Below are 18939 nucleotides of genomic sequence, written 5' to 3'. Positions count from 1 at the left end.
TTCAAGAACGATCTTCATGATCTCCATTATAAATTCCGCTAGGATTTTTACAATATTATGCTGTAGCTGCATATATTATGCAAACAAGTGCCGAGCGGAAATTGAACCAACGGTTTTTCAAATCACAAAAGATATGAAATAGTTGATTTCTACTCGTTACGTACAGCTTTTGAATTTAAAAAAATATTCGCATGTACAGTTATACTCTAAGAAATTCGAAAAAAGAAATAGGAAAAAAAAATAAAAAAAGGAATTACATGGATTTTTCATACGAACAACAAATTAATGACACAAAATTAAAAAAAAAAACAACCTCTCATAAATATTCAGTGTTGATAAAATTAGCTCGAAGAAATTTTCCAATTGTTGTTGATTTACGGAGATGGTGTTCCACTATCTATTTGTTTAAAACTTTTAAAAACCATTTTATAAATTTATTTTGTCATTTTGTCTATTTGACGAACTGGTTGTCTTGTTAATGAAAAACGGGCGCCTCTCTTTCCAGTAAGATGCGATATATTGGCTCTTCTGATATTGTATGTATTCTGGTAATCTGGTTGAAGTGTATATTTATGCTGGTTATTTCTACAAGCTTTATATTTAGTTCTTCTGTACTAATATAGGAGCCAGGGAGGGAGGGCTGAGTATTCACTTTTATGTACCCTCGGTACCTGAACGTGTTTTTTTGGCGTGTAGATTCGATTTCCAGGGGACCAGCCTGGAAATACGTCAAATAATTTGTTATTAACAATATAATTGTTTAAATGATTGTATATCCTAAAACTACTAAGATAAAAAATGAATAAAATGACGTTTGGTAAAGTTTTGTTTAGTTTTGATTAACTTTCAAAACCACACCATTTTAAAGGTAATTGTTTCATTTTTAAAAAAACTTTGCAAAATTACTCTTTATTAATAAAATAGTTATAACATAAAAATTAAAAATTTCACTAAAAAGTTCTGACTTAATTTGTAAGAGATTTAAACAAAATTATATATTTTGTTTAAATCTTTAAGACTTTGAAAATCTGGCTAATGGATGTTACAGAACAACTCAAAACGAACCATAAACAATTTTTTATGACAATTGGTACCACTTTTTGAGATAGGGTACCTAGATATTCGTATTTAGCGAAAATTCTACATAATGTAACGAAATAGACCATCTCCGATGCGTCACAATTCTTAGAAGGATAAATCTAGAAAACTCTTGGCATTTCAATAGCACACGTCTTCGATGCGCTTTATATAAGACGAATTAGAGGTGGGCTACTCCAGAATATTCTAGTACATAATAACTTGTATATATATATATATATATATATATATATATATATATATATATAAGTAACGATGATTGAAGTTTTTAGTTGATAAGATATTTTCGTGCTGTAAACTTATAAATAAATATATTTATATAAATTCGAACCGCTCGTTTTATTAATCTCGCTACAATAAAGATAGAATAGTTTTCAACTATCCACCCTTCCATGCATACCACAAGAAAGGGACCCGGAAGAACAATCTACAGTTTGTGTAACACTAAGGAGATTGAAAATTGATATTGCAGGAGGGATGGTTAAACAATTATTTTATAGATGGTTATTCTTTTGCCAATTCTTAAAGGATCTAATATATTTGATGGTTAAATTTTGTTTGTACAACTTACCCACTATATAGTATATTATATGTGTTCCGATAAACATACCTGAAATAAATAAAAAAAAATTAGATTTTTTATAAACATGATTCCATTATGGACGTTTTCTATACAAAATTGTGTGTAACTCAAATATGTATGTATATATACAGGGTGCGGCATTAGTACGAGGAAGTTTAATTACTCATTTGTAGTAAGATACAAAAACATATTAAGGTTAAAGTTAGAGCATAGACAGCACCATACTTTAAAAATATTTTCAAATATTGACAGGTTGGAACAAATTATTCTTTTTTTAAGACACACCCTGAATATGTTTACGAACATTTTTAGACTTTTCTTAATGTTCTCGTTTTTGCAATATAAAGTTTTGCAATATAATACGATGTCGTTTAGAAGATAATTACGTTTTTTTTTATTAATTTCGTAGTAACACTAAAACCCTGTACATTTGTAAAGATTTGACATCAAAAACTCTATTTATGTTCAAACGATTTTTAATATAATCTACTATTGTTCAAAATTATTAACATAGTGAAATATTTAATTTTGGTATAGAGGATTGGTCGAACCTCGAATGAATACTTTCTGAGTTTTCTTAAATGGAACACCCTGTATTATAGTATCGGAATATAATAAAATTGCATTCTATCGTACTTTAATATTTCTTGAGCATTCTCTATACGTAATTGCTTAAATTTGTAAGTTATTCGTGATTCTTTAAGCCAAACAATAATTAAATAATTACAACAATAGGTAAAACTTTAATAGGTAGCTGTGAAAATATTCAATCAAAAATAATCTTTCTACAAAAAAAAAAATAGATAATAATCTAGACTTATTTGTTAATTTTGGATAAAATATCAAATTACAAGTAGTTAATATTGTTAGTGTGTAAAATAATTAAAGACACACATTAACTAAGACTTAGACTGTGAAGGCAGTAGGCAGTTGCATCAAAATCATAAAAAATATAAATTTTATAACTGTTAACAAAATCAACATAAAGTGAAGTGACATTTAATATACAAATAAAATTAAATGTAAAACAATGTACTTACAGTAGAAAACTGACGCAAAGCAGTCCCTGCATCTCTTTCTAATAGACCGGGTTTATCAACTACGTGACCCTCTCATTGGTCATTTAGGTCACGTGGTCGGATAAACCTGGCCCATTAGAGAGAGAGAGAGAGAGAGAGAGAGAGAGGAGAGAGAGAGAGAGAGAGAGAGAGAGAGAGAGAGAGAGAGAGAGAGAGAGAGAGAGAGAGAGAGAGAGAGAGAGAGAGAGAGAGAGAGAGAGAGAGAGAGAGAGAGAGAGAGAGAGAGAGAGAGAGAGAGAGAGAGAGAGAAAGAGAGAGAAAGAAAGAGAGAGAGAGAGAAAGAGAGAGAGAGAGAAAGGGACTGCTTTGCGTCAGTTTTCTCTGCTGCTATTGATTATACTGCTCAGATTTCTCACCCTTGATGTACGTTCTACAATTATTAATGCAGGACTCTCTAACCATAAAGCAGTATATACCAAGTTTAACATTCTTAACAAAAAATCCTCGAAAACCCAACGTTAAGGTAGGATTTTTTCAGCCCAGAACTTTCGTAAATTCCAAAATTTGTGCTTGACTTCTGGATGGCACTTTCCCTCTGTGGACGTGGACTATAATTTCAGTAATTTTTTAGATAAGTTTGTCTGTATTTTCAATAAGTCATTTCCTTTAATTAAAATTAAGTCAAAACATCACAAACCTTGGACTACCAAGGGTATCCGCATATCAGCCAAGAATATGCGTTCACTACTGTACATTAAGAAATTGACTACCAATGTCTTTGTCACTGAATATATCTCCAGTTACAGAGGAACCTATATAAAACTTATCAAAACAGCTAATAAAATGTACTATGAGAATTGTCTGGGAAGCTCTAAAAATATTGCAAGGGAAACTTGGTCCCTAATAAACGATCTTTGAAATAAAACTAACACAGCTCAAACATTTTTTCTTCCAAACCCTAAAAATCTAAATGAATACTTCGTTAATGTGAGTAAAAATATAACATCAGCTATTTTGCCACAACAAGATCTTATTTCCTATCTTCCCAATTCAAAAAAAGGTCTCGAATTCATTCCTTATAAGACCAGTTGATAAATCTGAACTGTTCCAAACAATCAGTAGTATCAAAAGCAAATCGTCCTGTAGTACTGATGGACTATCCATAAAAAATTTCTTAAATCTCACTAATAATGCGTTGCAAGTCCTGGTCCTCACTAATTAACGATTCCTTTGAAAAAGGTATATTTCCAGAGTGCCTAAAGACAGCCATTATTGTTCCTCTTCATAAGGGTGGTGATAAATCTAATGTCTGCAACTATAGACCTATTGCCTTACTACCTGTCATATCCAAAATTATTGAGAGACTTATACAAGCCCGACTTATGTCCATTCTCGTTGAAAACAAGATTTTATCACAAGTCAGTTCGGCTTTATATCTAATAAATGTACAAGCGATGTTATGTTATCTGTACTACATGAGGTCTATCAAGCACCTAAACAATAATCTTTATACTGCCACTGTTTTTTGTGACTATGCCAAAACTTTTGATTGTGTAAATCATGACATTTTGATAAAAAAACTAAATTTCTACGCAATTCGAGGTATTTATTTGAATTGGCTCCGATCTTACTTGAGGAATAGAAAACAACTAGTTCGAGCAAATGATACTGACTCTAGTCACAAAAGCATTGTTTGTGAAGTACCACAAGGTTCAGCACTGGGTCCTCTACTTTTCTTTATCTTATAAATGACATCACTAAACTTAAAATCGATGGAAATTTTTTTCTTTTTGCTGATGATACCAGTATTACCTGGAAGAACTCTAATATTGCAACGCTATATGCAATTATAACTTCTGATTTACTTAAAATAAAACCTAGTCCGACTCTGGTTTACTCTCTTTTAACGTGGATAAGACAGTAGCATTATCCTATAAAGGAGCTCTTCAACCTTTGCTTCTTAATAACAGCCAGATCAGTATAATTGATTCTGTAAAATTTCCAGATATTTTTATAGACAGCAACCTTAAATGATCTCTTCATATCGGTTTGTTAAGTAAGAAACTAGCCTCGGCCTGCTATGCAATAAGATCTGTTTAAAATAACATACTTTTCTTTATTTGAGTCTCATCTTCGATATGTCCTTCCTTTTTGGGGTTCTAGTACAGCTGCGCAATCTGATTTACAAATTACAAAAAAGAGCAATACGGTATCTTTTTGGCCTCAGTACAATAACACATTGCAAAAGCTACTTAAAAATCACGGGATTTTAACTCTTCCTTTCTATTTATTCTAGAAACTGTTTGCTTAATTCGTAAACACCTACATGTTTTTCCAGCAAGACCTAGTCATGCCTACTAGACTAGAAATTCAAGCTTTGATGTGTATTTACTGATCCCGTCCACTAGTTAGTAAAGAAATCTATATTATCTTCGGCAAAAAATTATACAACCATCTCCCTTTGCAACTTAAATCTACGACTTCTTTCCTAAGTTTCGTAAATTGACAAAAGCCTATCTCTCTGAAAGACCATATTATTCCGTGGAAGAGTTTCTCAACGAATAATTAAGAAAATACAGTTTGTTTAGGTACAAGTAACAGTATTTTTTATATATATTTGGGTATCACATGTAGCAGCTTAAGCTTATTCGTAAACTAGTTCGTAAGGTTGTATTATGTAATTTGCGATATAGTGAAATTTTGCAATGGATTGTATATTTTATGTTTTAGTCTGTGATATTAACGATTTATGTAATTTTAGTAAATTTTAATTGTTATTGTTATTATTACTTTTTTTTTACTTATATAAGCTTTGTTCATAAAATTGTAAAATTTTCAGTGACAATAAAGCATATTTCTATTCTATTCTAATAAGTATACAAAAAAAAATAATAAATTTTCTGAGAGAAATTAGAATACGAGTACATGGATACCGCTTATATTAATTATTTAATGAGGATATTCGTTTGAACACCACTAGAAAATTTAAAGACATTAAATAGAAAAATCGGACAACGTCGTAAGACGTTATAAAAAAAAAACCGAATATATATATATATATATATATATATATATATATATATATATATATATATATATATATATATATATATATAAATAGAAAAATGTCTTAACTTTATTTGCGAAAAGCTAATAATCTTGATTATTATCAAATAAAAATTAAAACTGATCCTTTAGCTAACTATTTTTTCTGTTTTAGCTATTGAAGTATATGACACCGATGTGTCAGTGCTTACGTTGGAAGAGGAAGATATATAATAACGAATTGTTCTCTACAAAACTACCAGAAAATTGTATCGGGCAATTAAAGTGGCCGATAAGGAAAAAAACATCTTCACCTATTGACAATATAATATAAACAGCTTTTTAATAGTAACGCAAAAATGAATTTTTCCAAACCCCTTAAGCCTCATCGAGGATGTACCGTAACAAAACCGGTGTCTATTTGTAAGCTCAACGATGGACGATGGACGATGGACAAATACCCTTTATAAAGAATTGATTCGTCATTGACACACTATATATATATATATATATATATATATATATATATATATATATATATATATATATATATATATATATATTATATGTATATATATATCAAAATGTTTTATAGGACTTCACCTCTACAGTTTTCGATCATTTGATCCATGTAGTTATAAAATAACTCGAAAACGACTAAATTGATTTGGCTAATTTTGGTTTTAAAATATTTATTTAAAGTCCTAGGAAGGTCTAATAGGTAAGAAAATATGATGAAATTATAAGGAAAATAGTAAAAGCAACAGTTGTATTTCCCATACAAACAGTTACTTTATACTCTCATACAAAATGTTTTATACGATCTAGTGCTACATTAAACATAAAGTGACGTTTAATAACTTCACATCTATTTACTTTTTTCGTTTCGCTTAAACTCGTATTATAGTATATATATATACATATATACTGATTTTTACCATACACCATTAGATATCAACTTTTATTAGATGTATGTGAAGTGATTTAAAAATTTGATTTTTACTCTGTTGGTCTACTGATCTTTACTAAGTCACCTAGGGCTCGATAACATGGAAACAGTCCCACCAGAGTTCAATCCTTTTGATACCGTAGGTATCTCGGATGATTGAATTTTTCCCTTAGAGGGAGTGTGAGCCGCATGGCTAAATCTCGATAATAATAATACATTACATCTTGTTTATAATATAAGTTTTCATTCACATTAATAATGTGTATACTGAGATGATGTGCGAAAGTCGACTATATACCTAAAGATGTAAAATACTCAAATTCTTTTTATTTCAGAACGATATTCAATTATTTAGTCTGTCATTAGAAAGAGTGCTAGCAGCCGCAGATGCTTGTTTAGTTCGTATGTAAATAATTTCTTTTAAAATATGCAATACTCCCAGCAATTATTGCTACGTATTCCGTTTACGGCAGTAAACAGAACGAATCGCAATTATCGAGATTTGAAGTTTATGTCGGAGAAAAATTTAATTCTCTTGAGTTTCAAATAACCGAGAAGTCTATTTAATAACGGAATTAATCAATGTCCTGACATTATGTCGACATATGTTTACACAGCAAAATAAAGACACAACAGATGAACCAACATCTAAATCAGCAGATTGCCACAACTGCATAACGAAGGAAATACTTTCATTTGATTAGCGTCAATAAAAAACTTAAAAATTCCGTCAAGGGAAGAACCGAAATACAAAGGAAACGTTTAACTTGCATGGTATGGCACAGGAATGATAACACAGCCCAACAAAATTAAAAAAAAAAAATGTTGCTTGAGAAATAACGAATTTCAAATATTTTTGATGCTCTGATTTCAACAGTGACTTCTTTTTAATAGTAGTTTTGTGCGCAATTTTGGAGGCGAAAAATGTTGATGTTAACGAAATTAACTTCCAGATTCAACAGTTAATACCAGGTGATCTGCTATCTTTTATATCAATCGACAGTATTGTTAATGAAGAAGAAGCCGTAAAGTATCCAAAAAAATTTATTAAATTTTCTGGATATACCGGAGAGTCCATCACAGATTTCATGATATTAACTTAACTCTGTTAAATAAATTGAATATAATTATTAGTCGTATAATAACCAAGCCGAAAGCGTGGCCGGGTCAGCTAGTATATATATATATATATATATATATATATATATATATATATATATATATATATATATATATATATATATATATATATATAATCAGCCTTCGGCTTCGTGCTGTTACCAAGGAACGAGCTTTCGATTGTCATGAAATTATCTCGTCTGTTATCGTCTTAGGGATATTACTACTAATAATTACATTTTTAACTGAAAATTTGACATTTCGATTTGTACTTATTAGTTACGCATTTGTTAAAAAGAGTGTATAACCGCAAAGGTGTTGACGAGGTTATGTCATTTCACAAAATTGAAAAATTGAAGTGTTTTACATTGTTAATATGTGCTTTTGTGTGCGAGAGAGTGTCATTGTCTACAGGTTTTGTGTATGATTAAAGATGATGTTTCTCATAGTTTCTTAATCCGCTATTGTTGGTATATTCTTGTTGACAACCAAACCCTGCTAAATTCTGATGATTTGTTTACTAAAAATTTTTCTTCATCGAGTAGAATGAGGGCTGCTTCTTTGATTTTTCTCTTTTTCATGTCAGCTTCTGAGTACTCTGTATTCATTGTCCCAGGAACGTTTGCATATCTGTGATTTGCTGAAGTCCCTATTGTTGATGTATGTTTTATGCTCGTTTATCCTGATACTCAGTGGTTTTGGGGACTCTCCCACAATTTCAGAACCTTAATAGTCTATGAAGTTATGATCTAAGTTGGCACAATCTACAATTTTTAATTTAATGCTCATCGAAAATTCTAAACAACTGAGTACAGGTCAGCTAAAAATAAATTTAGTTATTACTAAATAATAATTTCATCTGATACTGTTAACGACTTATCAGCACTCTGTTACGATTTCACTCCACTGTCTTCACTTCTAGCTGCGGCCCACTTTAATTCTTCGTGTAGATTAAACGAATTAAACAAAAAGTTACGGTTTAATATTGAAAATGAGTCCCGTTCAGGTTTTTGTGATTGAGATTACCATTGTTATAAATACACTGTTGATTGACCACACAATATTCCGTATCCGGCTACATCGTTTTTTTTCAATCATGCTAAAGCTTTCCTGGATAGAATTTAATTCAAAAAGTACAAAAAGTGGACAAAAGTCGAGTGTTTGCAACTGGTATTTTACACTTCACAAGGTCAACCGCAGAGTTTAAACCGCCGAAGGTTTCGAGTAGGTAGGTACTCTAAGTGTTTATATCGACCTGATCCTATGTGATTTCCCCAGCTTTACTGCAATTAAATATTGTTATATTTTGCGAAATAACAACTTAAGAAAAGCTTTATTTATAAAACTCTATACGACCCTGTTAGTATTTTACTACTGTTATTTTTATATTTTCCAATATATAATAATGTCATCTTCTAATGCCGTTACAATATTTCAATCTGCTCTGTTTTAAGATCTTCCTCGACATAGCCTGTCTACCTTTTAAGGGACCTTCCCCTTGTCCTATTTGCTTGGGATTTCTAAAGGGGGTATATATTATGATGTACAGAAAATAATAACAACGACTCATCAACCTATTTTTTAATTTATATTTTTATGCTCATCATCCTCTTTTATTTTATACAGGAAGTATAAACTGACTACAACTACTATAGCTATAATTATACAAAAACAAAAACAACAAACACAGACGTGTATAACTTTAAAAACAGAACAAACCACTATCCAACAAAAGTCACACAGACATCCCATTTTCCTTTTCTTTTTCTGACTTTCAAATATTGATATTTAGTTGCGTGAAAGATTTATATAATTTTGACATCTATAAAATAAACAAAAGGATATATATTAATATATAGTCAAGGTCTAAACTTCTATATTATTTAATATATGACAACATGTTTAATATGTAAGATTAAAAAGTTAATTTTAATTATATTGTATTTCATTTATTTATTATTTCAGAATTACAGTACAGTAGACTATATTAAAAAAAAACCTGGATCACAGAAATAATAAACATAATGGAAAATAGGGACAGACAAAAGACATAAACAAAATAAGACACAAACGACTGAACAGAGATTATGAAACTGTTTTTAAGTTAAATATTATTTTATATGGGATTAAACTACAATTTATGCATAAAAATATCAGAATTTGATATCAATCAGAGGGTCCAACAACACCTGAATTTCACCCAAAATATGGCTAATGACTACAAGATTGAGGCGAAATAAGTCAACTGTCAAATTGATATTGCCACCCAGCGCCAATTAATAAATATTTGCAGTTAAGTCCAATAATTTTTATTTTAAATTTTTTATAACTGATTTTGGGATTGGAAATCGAAACGTCAAAACAAAATGTAAAATGTAGTTTCCATTACAATAAATAAATATAAAGTTATATTTAAATTTAAAACGAACAAAATAAGTAAGGCTTCATTACAAATCCAGTTAACTGAAACTAATAAAGAACTTAGATAAATATTAGAAAGGTGGCACGAAAATGGAAACCTAAACAGGAAATATTGGTGAAAGATGAAAATCTTTCATAATTTGTTTGTGTGTATTAACACGTTTAAATTAACACGTTTTTTAATATTATATCTGACACTGGCAGCGATGAATGTCTTAGCAAGTCTCAGTATGAGTTAGGGACAAGTCATCAGAAAAGTACAGGTACCTAGGTAAGGAGAAGTACAGGTAAGGATAAGTAATGCTCGCTCTCACATTTATTTGAGAAAAATTAAAGATCCAAAGCGACTGTACGCATGTTTTACAAACTAATGGAAAGCATTCGACATTTTAGTACGATAAACTAATTGAAATATTTTTTAAAATAGGAATAGATGTAAAGGTTATATATAAGGTCGTAACATATTTGGAACATATGTTACGACATAGGGAATATGAGCAACTGCCAGTGATCTCAGAAGGAAAATAGATGTGAGAACTGGAATAGGTAGAAGAAAGAAATCGTAGCAGAAAAACATTAACAAATAGGTCAAAAAAGTCGAAAATACAACTAAAAATTTAGGAAAATATCCACCAATTATGACTCCTGTGACACAGATGAATTCGTCATGATAATCACAGACCTTAACAGAGATGATACCTACCATATGAATTAAAGTATTTTAGATAAACTTGACAACTACAGCAGTATTTAACAGAATAAGTAAAAGAAAATGCTTTAGAGCAAAGGTCTATGTACTCTCTGACAGCTATTTATAGCTAATATTTATTTAAGAATGTTGAATAGATTTATTCTTACATGAGGAAATAAAGTGGTTGATAATCTGAAAAAATTAAACAAAAATTTCTCCCACATGATTCTCTGTCATCTTTTCTAGCAAATATTATGATAGCTTATGTGCCGAACCAACTATAAGGAACTAAACTTTAATGATTTGATAACTAGGCATCGATACTGGCTTTGGATGGTGCATATTATCCATCCAACTTGGGCTAGAATAATGATATATTTCGAATAATTTTTGGGTCCTTCTGTTCCTGGATCTTTCTTTTCTAATATTTTTTTTCCTTTTTCTTCGTATACCCTTTTGACCAATCTGCTCATTCTCACTTAGCTGGTTGTTCTCTATTGTATTAAGTACGGGTTGATGTTCCTATTCAGCTCATATTGCCTTATTTGTAATTATAACAAATTTTATTATTTCTGCTATTCTTTTTACCGATTACCGGTTTGGCTATGTCTTTATACACTTGTAATTTCATATGTCTCCCTATATCATTCTTCCTTGGTACAGTTTTCTTAATAGCATTGTCTAAAACTTATATTTAATGAACTGTAAATGTATAAGCTGTAAGTGAAAATCAAGATATGTTAGTAGAGGTTATAAACTTATTTCATCTATTATAATCTATCAACTTTGCAAACTCTATAAATAAGGTAATTTGAAAGATCACAATACACCTATTAATATCACTTATATGTATCCAAAGAAGATTTAATCTTAAAATGTACCTCATATCTCTTTTCCTTAATTTCAACTTATAAATTAGAAAAATTCATAGCATGTAAAGGGTGTTTTTTAGAAGTATGAAACTTGAAAATGGAACAAAATAAAGATGATTTTAACATTAACATTAAAGTGACTTTATTCTAAAAATAAATAATCGTTGGCAAAATCTATTTAAATATGATTTTTAACATACAACTACCGTGGCTGCTTCGGATGTATTCAATCTACGGTCAAAAAAACTTTTTGCAAAAGAACCCCATCGAGGATATTCAATTCAGGAACGACACAGTCAGTGGTCAGGCACAAAGTGGTCACAATTGATTGTAACGTTCTAGCCAGTATAGTTTTTAAATAAATAGGCACCAATGATTCCACGAGTTCATAAAGCATACCAAACAATCAGTTTTTCTGGTTGAAACGATATCTTAATAAACACCTGGCGTCTCTGTTGATAGCTGTTATCATTTAAAGTAAACGTGGTCTAAAATAAATACAAGAAGATCAAGAAGAAAATTGCGAAATCAAATTAAGAAAATACAAGGAAAAAGGTAAAAAAATATAAAAAAAATGAATCTAAGGAGAATATATCGGAAAACATAAAACACAAAGGTAACAGAGATGCAAATCTATACTTAGGAATAGACTTAGGCAAATATGCAAAAAAACGTGAAAAATATGCGCATAAATATTCTCTAATTTACCCAAAAATATGCTTTTCTTTTAGAAAAAATGCGTTAAGTATGCATTTTTTAGAAAATATGCATACTGTGAATGGAAACATATATTTATTAATTGTATATTAATCAATGTTTATTGTAATAATTAGAAAACAATATGAATAAATATAAAAACTAAGTATGTAATTGTAATGTAATTAATTGTAACGAAAGTAGTAAAAAATTAATATACTATTCCATAGAATTATGGAAACAATAAAGGACCAACAGTTTTTCAAAAGTTTCCATTAAAAACTTATGGCTTCTATCTGTGTACATATATTTGTAAATTTAATACACTTATTTCCCACATCAACGGAAGTAATGAGAGCATATTTTAAATTCACAAAAACATTTGGTTCTAAATCTATTTCTTCGCAAAAATTACCAACAAGAATGCCACCTACCCCAGTAAGTTTTTAAAAACATGATTTTTTTAATTATTGGTCGAAATTTTTGAAAAATATCTTTTTTAGTGTTACCTTTAACATTTTGACAAGCTGACCTAGTTTCTTTTATTTCTAAATTTGATTGAATGATCTCTGATCATTCCATGTGCTAATCAACTAACATGTATCAAATTGGTCTAAAATATTTTAAAATTCTATCCTGCCTTAACCATATTTCTGGCTAGGAACAGCTGTAGAAAGAAAAAAAATCATATTTCTTCTTGTACAAAACGTGATATGTTGCAGAGTTGGGTTTTTTTATTTGCTTGCATAATATTAAATAAGATTTTGATAAGATCCGATCGCTTAGAACACCAATCATTAAATGAGGAATATATCTTCTTGACGAATGAGTGGTTTCGTCAACACACACGTAGAAGTAATTGTCACTAATATTAGTTTTTATATTATCTATTACTGACGAGTACAACAAGTTGACATGGTTTCTCTTTATTTTATTTTCACTTGGAATATTCAATTTACATTTACATTTTTAAAAGAAGTTAAACTTTCATTGGATAATTTTGAAAGCGATACATTTGAAGAGATTAATGTACGGCATAAGTCTTCAATAAAAGTATTTTGTTCGTTTCCTTATTTCGAACTTGACCGAAAAGAAACCGAAGCTGGGTATTTTTTTCCAGATTTAGTTTTGTCTGTTTTGTCTAAATGTGATGCAGTTCTGACATGTTGATCTATCTAAAATTTCTTTTCGCATGCAATCTGTAATAGATTTTTTAATATAAATAACTACAATTAGAACCGATTTCTTTATAATCTTAAACTAAAGGCATCGATAGAAGAAATTCCATTTAAGTAACTGCACGATTATTGCATGATAATCAGTGTTATTTCAGCAGTAGTTAAAATATTTATTTTATAATAAAGTATACATAAATAGGTATTGGTATTATATTTAAATTTAATTATATTATTCCCGTTTTATCAATGTTAATTTATACAATGAATAAAATACATTAAATAACATATCAAATATAGAAAAGTATTAAATATTTAGTACTAACAATTTTGCCACAAACTGAACAATAAACTTTGTACATATCTATAAATATAGCTCTTTGTAAGGTTTAATCCAAGTAGCGACACTAGTTACTTTCGGCATTTTAAAATCACAATAGATAACAAACTAAAAAAGCTAGACTGACGATGCTTAAGTTTTCACTTTCACTTTTGAGAAATGAATGATTTGAATTTGAATCTATTCATCCCCCACGTAATAAACTGTTGAAACACCCTTTTATTACTGGATCATAATCGGTGACCTGCTACAACAATACCAGGAATTTTAGGGAGTATCTGTAGATAGGTACTATCGTTTATATTGAAAACTGAAACATTGAAATAAAATGAAACAGAATGACGGTATTAGATTTTTGTTTTGATACAGTGCAGCAACAACCGTTGATACGTATTTCGACCTCCTTAAGTCTCTTCAGAACGGTATAGTCACTGCTCTGAACCAAAACAAAAATCTTTCCCGTCCTAGACAATAGTTATTAAAATAACTATATACGGACGTAACTACGCCATCTAAAAACAAAAAGAGAAATCAAACGATTTCTACTTAGCGAAACCGAATTCAAATCTTAACCACTGTGTTTCCTAAAATTTGCGAAACAAACAGCTGGATGAATTACTCGGCAAGGGAATCTAAAATTGCATTCCACAAGCCGTTCATCCTAGTCAAAATTCGTAGTGAATTCAGTTTCTCGTACTTCCAACGAAGTAAATAACAAAACAGAATGACGGTATTAGATTTTTGTTTTGATACAGTGCAGCAACAACCGTTGATACGTATTTCGACCTCCTTAAGTCTCTTCAGAACGGTATAGTCACTGCTCTGAACCAAAACAAAAATCTTTCCCGTCCTAGACACACTAAAATGAACATTGGAATTTCTAGTTACTTAGTCATACCATTATCCACGGTTAGATAAAGATTATTTAAAATCAGTAATTCGAAATAAATTGACGTTTATGCATTTTATGCAATTTTTTGTTTAAATATGCAAAATACCCAGATATTTGCACAAAATATGTAAAATTTGCAATATGGTTATTTTGCATTTTTGCCTAAGTCTATAAAATATAGTAATAAATAAAATAAATAAGAGGGAAATAACAAGGAATGGAAAAGAAGTACTATTACAATTACATACGTATCGTATGAAAGACGCTGATTTGTATAAATTTAATGTTTTTTTCTTTTTTTTTGTAGATCTGGGAATATGCCTGTTATTTTCATATTTTATTCAGATATTTTCAGTCATAATATATTCAACTATCTCTAAAATCTAAACCGAGATACTAGGAATATTTATATCTTTTTGCTAAAAAGGTAATAAAAAATAATGTAACTTTGCTTTATGTGTAAAATGGTATATATTTAATTTTTTTTTCAGTTGGCACTTCCTCCGGAGACTCACGCAGTCCAGTTTCAAGTTGAGATCAGTATGTTTCCGTAAAGTAAAAACTTCTAATATCGATCCCCTGTCGCATTAAATTTAACATTTAATAAATTTAATATGTGATCTAAGGGATATTACACCTTTATTAGTTGCTAGTTTTAAATACTAACGATGTTTTCACTGATGATGATCTGAAAACACCAAAAACATCCTGAAATTTTTAATCAATTTGGATAATTTTAATTTTTATAAACACTTTTAAATATATACTACTTTACACTAGAATTGTTTTTACTTCATTGTAATTTTTTTAAACTATGGTATACAGCCAGTTAACGTGATTTTCCCTTTTATTAGTTATTTAGTTTTTATTAGTATTTTTTATTTTTTTATTACACACAATGTTTGTATTCGGTAACTTCGCCGCTTTTAGCCATACTAAAGTTTTCCTAGGGATAAATAATCCTAGATGCTCTTCCCTTGCTTTTTTATTCTGCTTCTTTGCGAACAGTATTTTACTTTCCAACACACCGGGTTACCAATAGGTTTGAACCAGCCATGGCTTTCCTCCATCCAGCACTTGGGAATGCATTCTCCAGAAGTTAAAAAATGTCAAAAATTCTTCCAGCGGCGCCTCTCAATACTAGTAAAAAAAGATAAGTATCTGAAAAGTTTATGTCGACTTAATCATATGCGAATCTCCCATGTTTTTATTACTATTATTATTATATTCTGCAAAAGCTTACAATACACATGAAAATAATAAAGAAATATTAAAATATATATTTTTTAAATTTTTATTTGTAAAATTCTATGCTTGTTGTTTCTCTTTTTTAACAAAATATAAAAGTACTCCAATTATTATAAGTAATATTATACAAGTACCAATAAAACAAACAATAAAGCTTATACCTTTAAACATTTTATAAATACCCATACGGCAACGTTCACAAACAACACCCATTTTCTGTTGATTTTTGCAGTTTGAAAGACTGATGAATATTTTTGTCTGGAAGACTTGTATAATGTTTACATCTATAAAATAAACAGGGGATATAAATTTGTTATTCTATATATATATATATATATATATATATATATATATATATATATATATATATATATATATATATATATTACGATTATTATTATTACTTTTAAAAATTATTAGTAAACCCAACGCAATTTCCGGGTCGGACCGCATCGATTTTTCGTTGAAATATTTTGAGCTTTCGACTTGCTTTTGGAGTCGAAAGCTAAAAGGACAGCAATAAACTGAGTAAATATAATAATAATTGTTCTGACTATATTAATCTATTTTTTTTAGAAGCTGTCTGTCATACACTTGTATTACTACAGCCAATTGGTGTCTTGTATTTAATAAATTAAAAGGGTATTATTTAAAAACTTACTTAATTAAAAATAAGAAAATATTTGAGGTATAAAAATTAAGGTAAATAAATTTTACTATATAATAACTTTATTTTATATTTTGTGACTGATAGCAATTTACACTGGAATGATATTTATATAGAAATATTATCGTTTCTTAAAAAAATAATATTTAGGTTAGTACTAATCTTGGGATTGCTCACGTGTCTTTAAGTATTACACAATTTTGGGATATCAACTGTATGTTGACAATATAAAGATAAACAAGAGTACCTATCAATAGCAATGAAGAAAATTAATTGTGCACTAGTAAAGTCATATAGGTTGCTCTTTAAATAATAAACACCTTAGATAAGGCAAAAAGAAAAGTGCAAATGTTTTCGACATAACCGTTTCAGTAAGATCTCTATTTCTACAAAAAACTTTTAAGTATTATGAAAACAGCAGCAACATTCATCTACCAATTACAATTTTAAAACTAAAAGTAAATTATGAGATAAATAAAATGTCAGAATCTTGATATATATTTCTTATGTAAAAATTAAGCACTGAATAAAGAAAATGTCAAAAACCAAAATAATCTTAAACACCGTTTCTGGTTTAACAAATAACGAGAACGAAATAAATATGATATTCTGCTTTTTGAACAGTAAAACTATAAAAACTAAATTTACCAATAAGAATTAAAATCGAAAGAGGAAAATGCACGTTTTTTAGAGAGTCCAAATCTAAATTACTTTAAATTTATATTAGACATGCTCCAATATTTTGTATAAAAAATGTAATGTAAGGTAATGTTGTTCAGTAGGATTACATACCAGGACTAAGAGCACGCACACTCGGGACCTCAGATGTAAATCCTTATACCTAGCTGAAAATTTGTAACTTTTTAAGCTATTTAAAATTATTCAATAAAATGTTTTACTTGCTAAAAACTTTTTTAACCAATATATCAAAGTGTGAGTTTTATAAAAGATTATTTGGGAAATGTCAATGTCAAATCAAATTATGTTTATTTAAGAAGAATGTTTCACATAAATTTATTAAAAGTATCATTTAACGTTCTTTTTTATTTTCCTATTAAGACTAATATTACATGACTAAACGTCAATATATTTTACAATTACTGAAAATATAAATACGTTTTTATTTGACTTCAAAGGGATCGATTGGCATTGTATTCAATGTGTATATTGCTATACTCCATTCGCTTAGCTCGGGCATATTTTGACAGATTCATTTTTGGAAACCTACAACACAACAATTCCTACTTCTCAGTATTAATAGCTCAAGTATACTCCTATTACAGACTTTTTTCTTTGAAAAAAGAAGAATTATTGTAAATAGTGGAAGTGTATACTAAACCCATAACATTTTGGGTAGTATATATTTAAAAAATATATTTTAGTTGTTATAATTTAACATAACTATTTATTATATATGGTGCAAATAAATAAATATTGATTGTCGGTAATTTGTAAAGTTCTATTTTATATACTATTTAGTTTCTTTACTATTAATATTGGCTATAAGTACGTGTGCTTGGTTGTATAGTAATTTCCAGCCACTTCGAGTCTGTCAAAATGTAACTAACTTCGCAAAAAAATAATTACTAAATTCACTAGACAGTTCGGACTGGAGATAGCGAACCGAGTATATATATACCAAGTGGAGAATCGTCAAACGTGCCATAGGAAACTTAATGGGAAATTCTAAATAGTTGAATTCCTGCTTCCCTAATTATTTTACACCAAAAGTCATGGGAAACTATTTGTAGAGTACTGAAATCTGTATTAAAAACACATGTTAAAACTGTTCTACGAATTAAAGGTACTCCAAAATTTTGCAAAAATATAATACATTTTTCAGGCCACCCCTAAAAGTCAGACCACACGTGTTGCGTGTGACGTGTTCGCCAAATCCTATAATTTTGAACATTTGGTTCATTATTTAATGTAAATGTACAATCATCACTAAACTAAATGTTTTTTAAAAATTGTCTGTCTACATTAGCCCTCTCTAAAATTTCATAACAAAATTCCGCTCGTCTCTCAGCATCTCCTTCTCTTAGTTCTTGATGACATTGAAATTTAAATGAACGAAATTTATTCCGTTTCAAAATTTTTAAGGCCGTGGAATTATGAACAATA

At 29.3% G+C, this 18939-nt stretch overlaps 1 protein-coding gene and 1 long non-coding RNA gene across 3 annotated transcripts in view; both read right to left on the bottom strand.

Annotated features, from left to right (window-relative positions):
• The window catches only part of LOC140451924 (uncharacterized), an 804624-nt gene that overhangs the window by 141156 nt on the left and 644529 nt on the right, over positions 1-18939 (bottom strand). The gene's annotated exons all lie outside the window — the stretch shown is intronic.
• Positions 9420-17764, bottom strand: LOC140439838 (uncharacterized). Its single transcript, XR_011950734.1, has 3 exons — positions 17608-17764; positions 16310-16432; positions 9420-9635 (listed from the first exon to the last, which is right to left on the bottom strand). It is a non-coding gene; the product is annotated as an uncharacterized lncRNA (long non-coding RNA).

This window comes from Diabrotica undecimpunctata, chromosome 1 (genome assembly GCF_040954645.1).
Source record: "Diabrotica undecimpunctata isolate CICGRU chromosome 1, icDiaUnde3, whole genome shotgun sequence".
NCBI classification, from domain to species: domain Eukaryota; kingdom Metazoa; phylum Arthropoda; class Insecta; order Coleoptera; family Chrysomelidae; genus Diabrotica; species Diabrotica undecimpunctata.
This window is presented reverse-complemented; position numbering and strand designations above follow the sequence as displayed.